Genomic DNA, 6,914 nt, shown 5'->3' with positions numbered 1-6,914 from the left:
AAGTCTGGTTGAGCATTCGCTTTTACATAGAATGCATCTTTTGTTCCCACACTTTCATTTGCGCAATTTTACGTGTCTGATACATGCATGGGCAACTTATAACACACCAAAAACACAGAAAAACACGTACTTCCGCCATATGACACCTTTAATTATAAGCACTGAAACTTTTCCATACAATCATAAAAGAAAACACTGCATAATGAAAAAAGAACTGGGTGTGCAATAAAGCACACTGCAAAATATTTCCGAATTAACATTCTAAAATTAAATTTGGCACAGTAATGACACAGATAAGAAACTGAGCCAGAGTAATATCTCCTACAAAGACAAGCACACTCACACAGGTATTAGCAACTTAGGTAACACTTTAGTATAGGGACCAATTCTCAATATTAACTAGTTGCTTATTAGATGTCTATTTTTAGCATATTGTCTGTTTATTAGTACTTATAAAGCACATATTCAACATGACCATATTCTACTTCCCTAATCCTACCTAATACCTAAACCTAACAACTACATTACTAACTATTAATAAGCACAAATTAGTAGTTTACTGAGGCAAAAGTCATAGTGTCACGGTAGTCGTGGAGGGAGAGAACCCAATCGCAGGCAGCGGGGATGAAGGGGTTAACAATTTTTTTTATTAAATAATAAACACGATAAACAGGAAACCAAAAAACCCACAATAGGGAAAAAACGGACAAAAATATCAAAACAAGAATACAAACAAAAGACTTCCCACGATGGGGCAAAACTAGAAAATAACAAAACAAATTTACGACACAACGTCACAAAACAAGGCAAGGGAATCCACAGTCAAATTATAATCCAAGGGACGGGAACCACGAAAAGACAAGGCACAAACACAATGTCAAGCGTATACATACACACATCAAACGTAGTACAATACACAAGCACAGGACAAAGCGACATGAGGGCATTTATAGGTAAGACAAACGAAGGATAACGAGCGAGGGCAGGTGTGAAACATAAGACACGACAGGGAGGCAATACATGAAACGAGAGGGCGGGGCCAATGACAAGACACGAGAAAACACATGAGATGTCATAGATAAACATCCCATGGTCTTCTCACACAAAACCTAAGGCTTTGCCATGGCTCTGCTACAGGACCAAGAAAAACATGACTAAATGAAGCAGAGCCATGACACATAGTTAATGGTTTATTAATACCGAGAATTGGACCTTAAAATAAAGTGTGACAGCTATTTATTTTTGAGCATACTCCAAAATATTAAACTCTGTATTGTCTTCTAATATCTTTTAACAAACGTCCTAGAGGACCATCATGGTGGTTGTGTCCAAGCCAGTATGTCCACTCAATGCATGTCAAGTGTTCCTTCAACAGCTTTTCTATCCTATTGCCTCTCAACCTCCAGACCTGGTTTTTATATGTTGACCATGCTCGTTCAATATTCTGGGTGTGGCCTCCATGAACTGGGTCAACAAACCACCTGCTATGATTCACAGTGTAGTGAGTGTAGCCAAGTGTGGTCAGAGCTCTCTGGTAGGGTCTCCATTCGTCTCTCAAAATTGTTGATCCCTGGCGAACATGTCTTGTTATTACTGGAATCAGATGATTTCTTGAGCGCTATTCAACAAGCCGCAAAATTGGTCGTCTTCTATCACCCTTAATGGCCCAGATACCAAAGACCCACTTTTTTCTTCTCCATGTTTCGCCAGCTCTTCCTCGTCCATACTAAAAAAAAATAACATTCAATAAGTTTTTAAGGTATCTAATATTTTGATACTTAATTTATATGATCTAAATATTCTTAAAAATAAAAGTTTGTTGTCATTTGGAAGTGTTTAGGCCTTCTTGCATTATTATGCTGTTACATTATGATTATATATTCTGTGGCATACAATTGTCTTTAAAATGACAATAATATCGCAAGTATTTCTGGGGCAATATATCGCATTTACATTTACATTTATGCATTTGGCAGACGCAGTGCATTTAGTCTATACATGTCTTTTAATCAGTATGTGTTCCCTGGGATCGAACCCATGACCTAGCATTATTAGCGCAAGTGCTCTACCAAATGATCTACACAGGAACACTGTGCACATATTGCACAACAAAAAGTTGTTATCATGACAAACCTATTATTTAGGGTCTTCATGAAATGTCTGTAACATACTTTAGTTAAACTTCCTCAATGATAGTGTAAAACAACTCCCTTTTTACCTAGTCAAAGTTTACCTAGGGGAGAGGGGGGGAGAGAGAGAGAGAGAGAGAGAGAGAGAGAGAGAGAGAGAGAGATAGAGAGAGAGCATGGCAGCGATTTCTGAACACCAATAAAATCATCTTTAACAAATTGTTTATAGAAATGGACAGGTTAATCACACAAGTTCCCATTTGTCAGAGAAGTTTCTCTGGTTAGCCTCAGATGTTAAGTTTCAGATGAGACAGAGAGACTTCTCACCTCTGCTTTGAAGCTTAGTGAGTCGTAAAATATCCAATGGAGAAACAAAAGGTTATCAAAACTCTCAGTGAGAGGTCAAAACCTAAAATCAGACCCCTGGAGCTAGGTTTTGACTGTGGTCTTTTGATGATGGTATCAAGAAACCAAGAGAAAAGGGAGTGTGTGTGTGTGTGGGGGGGGTTATGGCTTTTCTCTCAATGATCCAGTCACTACATAATCTCAGTCCTTGAAAATATCTGTTAACAAGAATGAAAATATATTTCACATGGAGACTTGCGGTGCGGAGCTAGGATCGAGTATAGTATAGAGAAACACAAGCTGCGTGCAAGTGTCAAGTTTAAACAGCTTGTCCTTTTAGAAAGTTTAAGAGAAGCGGTGTTTTGGTAGACGTGCAGCGCAGTGCAGTTCCAGACATTCACAGAGGCTGCGCGTGCCGCGTGCTTCTCTACTAACAAAAGCAGAACCAACAAAGGTGGATATACCAATAGCCTACTCTGTTTTTCATAATTTACACCCAGGTCCCGTTTATCACCGGGAACAAACGAGATATCAGTAGATTTGGCAGCATTCGGTACAAACGGAAATCTTATCCAGTATTACATTTAGTCGCTCTAAAGCAGTGATTGTGCATCAAAAGGTTTCAACCATATCAGTACACAAATGAGCGTTCTAAACTTATTTACAGAGCGCATTTTTAATTTTGGTCGCGCATGCGCACCGGCGAACCACTTATGTGCATCCCTGTATATGATGAATAAAATTGACTTTTTTTAGGATAAATTCAAATTTGTGTGAAAAAGTCATGTTACAAGTACAACAATTAAGGTGTGTAGCAATATAATAATTACGTCAATATATTGAGAGTTAAGTATTATATTGCGTGAATATTTCACAAATAATAAAACAGTATTATAACAATACAACATTATCACAAAGAACTGAACTCACTCAGTTAACTTACCTGACTGATTTACAATGCATAAATTAATGTCTGTTTACATTTCCTGTAGTTACTGTTTAATTATATTATTACCTGCTCTCTATAAAATCTGCAAAGTGCATTTCTGTAATTCATACCGGTAAATAAAAGTCATCCAGCTTTGTAAGGCAGTCCTGCTGTTTTTGAATATCGATCCAGCTCTGCAGCTCTTTGTAAATGGGCATGGTCAGAGCTGATACTGCGGGTGTTACAGTACCTCCCCCTCCCGCAGGCGCATCCTCGTGCCTTAACGAACCAACAGGGGAGGGGGAGGGGGGTGGGGGCTCAGGTGGTGGACGAGGGTTAGCCAAAGGGAAGGTGATAGGGCTAAAAGTCCATAGGGCTGTCGAGGTGACGATTGAGGGAGGAGGCAGGGAAGAGTCCAGTGCAGGATGACCCAGAGACCAACTAGGAGGAGGCCCCAGGGTGGAGTCGAGGGAGGGAGGAGCCATGGTGGAGGGCAGAGAGCTGACACCCTGGGGACGAGCGCCGGAGACGAGGAGGGAGGGAGTCCAGGACGATGAGGGAGGGAGTCCAGGGTGGAGCCACGCAGACGGAGAGCCAGGGTGACACCGAGGGATGAGGTGACGCCGATGGCTCAGGCGAAGGCGGGGATCCGTAAGACCGCGGCGAAGCCAGAGTGACCGAGGACGAAGGCTGAGCTGGAGGCAAGGAAGAGCCTGACAGAGCGGAAGGGGCAGAGAGACGAGGTGTAGCAGAAGGAGAGGAGCCCCGAGGCGACGGATGGTCGATGAGTGACCAAGGCAGAGCCGGAGAGACGAGGGAGGCTGGGCTGGACCAGTGGTGGCATGTACAGGCTGGGCGGGACCAGCAGGGACACAGGCAGGCTGGGCAGGGATGTAGACGTGCTGGACGGGACCAGCGGGGAAGGGAGCAGCCAAAAGTCTATCTAATTAGTCCAGTCAAATAGTCCAGAGGCATCTTGCAGCTCACCCTCAGCGGTGGGAGTATGGGTGGGGCTTCCCTCTAAGTTCACCAGAACTCCCACGATGGCATGTTGCCAGCTCACGCACCTGATCAATCTCGCCTCGGGGCTCTAGCTCCAGGGCGGCTGTAGGCTCGGTCGCTCGGTCCCATGCTGGCGTCTGTGTCACGGTGGGCTCAGGCTCTCCATCTGCGGTGACGTCAGATGATCGCTCCGTGCTGACGGGTGGTGGCTGGCTGGTCTCTGGTTCGGGGCGGGATCCGGGGTTTCGGAACACTGGACTGCGGAGGATCGAGGCGTGCCTTCCGGGTGAGCCGAAACAACCACGCCATTTACAACCGGATGACAACCGTACCCGCTCCCATCGCTCTCCCCGACGCAGAATTCACACCCCATTGCCTGGAGTACTCTGTTAATAAAGCCCTCCAGGGGTATTCATCCGCGTCGGGAAGCATAATGAGAGCGAGCAGCTCATCATCCAGTCCCGACAGAAATAAATGGTTACAGTCGGGGTCGCTCCAACTCACCAGCGAGCAAGAAGAAGAAGTCCTCCGCATACCTCTCCAGAGACATGCCGTCCGGGCAGAGCTGCAGCAACTGGGTCTCTGGAGAGATGTCGTTGTCCAGGTCCGAATAGGGGTCAGTGAAGGGTTTTAGGATGGTGAAGGGGTCCGGTGATGTGTATGGTGTGAACATCGCGTTGTTTGTAGGTCAGGTCTTCTGTAACCAGACACACAGGATACAAACACGAAGGACACCAACATAACTAAATCCACTTTATAAAGCAACAAAGGAACATCCACAGCAAACTTGAGGCAGGAAACATACACGGGAATAAGGAACAGGTAAACATTCAGTAAACAAGGAACATCCATGGGTACAGTAAACAATATACACCCACGGGAGTCAGAGGTAAGTATCTCGGTAACATTGAAACAACTAGACCTGACGATGATGAATGGGAGAGTGGTGGTTATATGTGGTGTGGATGGTTGCATGCAGGTGTGAATGTAATCAATAGGGCTGTAGTCAAGTCCACCATTGTCGAGTCCAAGACAAGTCCAAGACCAGGACTAGTCGAGACCGAGTCAAGTCCGAGTCCAAAGAGGTTCGAGTCCAAGTCAAGTCCGAGTCCAAAGAGGTTCGAGTCCAAGTCAAGTCCAAGTCCAGAGAGGTTCGAGTCCAAGTCAAGACCGAGTCCAATTGAGACAGTCAAGACAGAGACAGAAAAAAATCATGACTACAAGACCACATACTTAACTATTGATAATTTATGTGATGCAAGAGACAGCATATCTTCTATTCTAAGATAATCATTTTCATTATTAGAGGTAAGTTAATGCCATGTTTCAGAGTTAGCATGCATTTGAGTATTTTAGAAAGTTTGGAAAGTAGGGCTTAAAGATAAGATTGATCGTATTTTTATTGTCATTGTGATGAACATGTTATTTAAGGATGGGCACCGACGTGCTTATAAACGAGCCGTGGAGCCTCTGCTCTTTCAAGCGGCTCCTCTATGAACACGCACGTGGGCAGGCGCGCGCACGCACACACACACGCACACACACACACGCACAAAAGTGTTCATTGCTGCACAACCTTGCTGTTAGGAGGGCTGATAAAAAAGTTCCTTAAAAAAGTAATTGTTGTGAATTCCCCCTCTAAGTATATTGTGTTTTACCGGTGTGACGCGTGAGGTTACGAGGTACGTAAGTTACGTAATGCAGTGTTTCTAGGGCAGGCGGACTTAGCGCAGCTGCTTATTCATAGAGTTAATCAGACGCAGCTGTCCGTCAGCAACTAGCACTAGGGTCGTTTTCATGCGCTAGATAAAGTTTATAAACCAGTAAGTTTGCATTTATGTTTGCTAACAATGGCACAGTTTGTGTAATGCGATTGCCATCTGTGTAATTCTTATGTTGGTTACAGATAACGTTTATGTTTGCACTTGCACCTGCAGTACATTAGCCCGCTAGCATCTCGGCTCGTGCTGGAAATGTTTCCACAATTTCTAGTTGTCATTTAATGTTCTTGGTGCTCTGACGTTTGTCAGGACTTAGCATTATTACTGGCTGTATAAATGTTTGTAATTGCCATACAAGTCGGATTTCAAGTGTTATATTGCATTGCGCTATGTAACTTATGATTATAATGGACAAGCCTTGGTTAAGATTTTGTATATTTAAACAATGCACATATTGTTTATTGAATTTGTAATTTAAGTTGTGATCTCATTTATCCTATTTACATATTGATTTCTGTTATTTTATTTATTTCAGAAACTACCTATATACATATGTCTGCCTACCTCAAATGTATATATGGTCACTAGTGCAATAAATGGCCAACCTCAATCCGATGTCTCTGACTCCTTGATCAGAGTACTGTAGTGATCAATATCATAATCACCAGTTTCAGTGGGGCAAACCCAACAGTAATAAACAGTTACACTTCGGCTTTGTGACTTTAGTGCTATACCTATATAGTAAAAATAAAATGACCTTATTTTATCTGCTTTTTGATCATTACAAAC

Source organism: Triplophysa rosa, unplaced genomic scaffold (genome assembly GCF_024868665.1).
Source record: "Triplophysa rosa unplaced genomic scaffold, Trosa_1v2 scaffold305_ERROPOS295229, whole genome shotgun sequence".
NCBI classification, from domain to species: Eukaryota; Metazoa; Chordata; class Actinopteri; order Cypriniformes; family Nemacheilidae; genus Triplophysa; species Triplophysa rosa.
The sequence above is the reverse complement of the archived record's forward strand: the minus strand, read 5'-3'. Positions refer to the sequence as shown.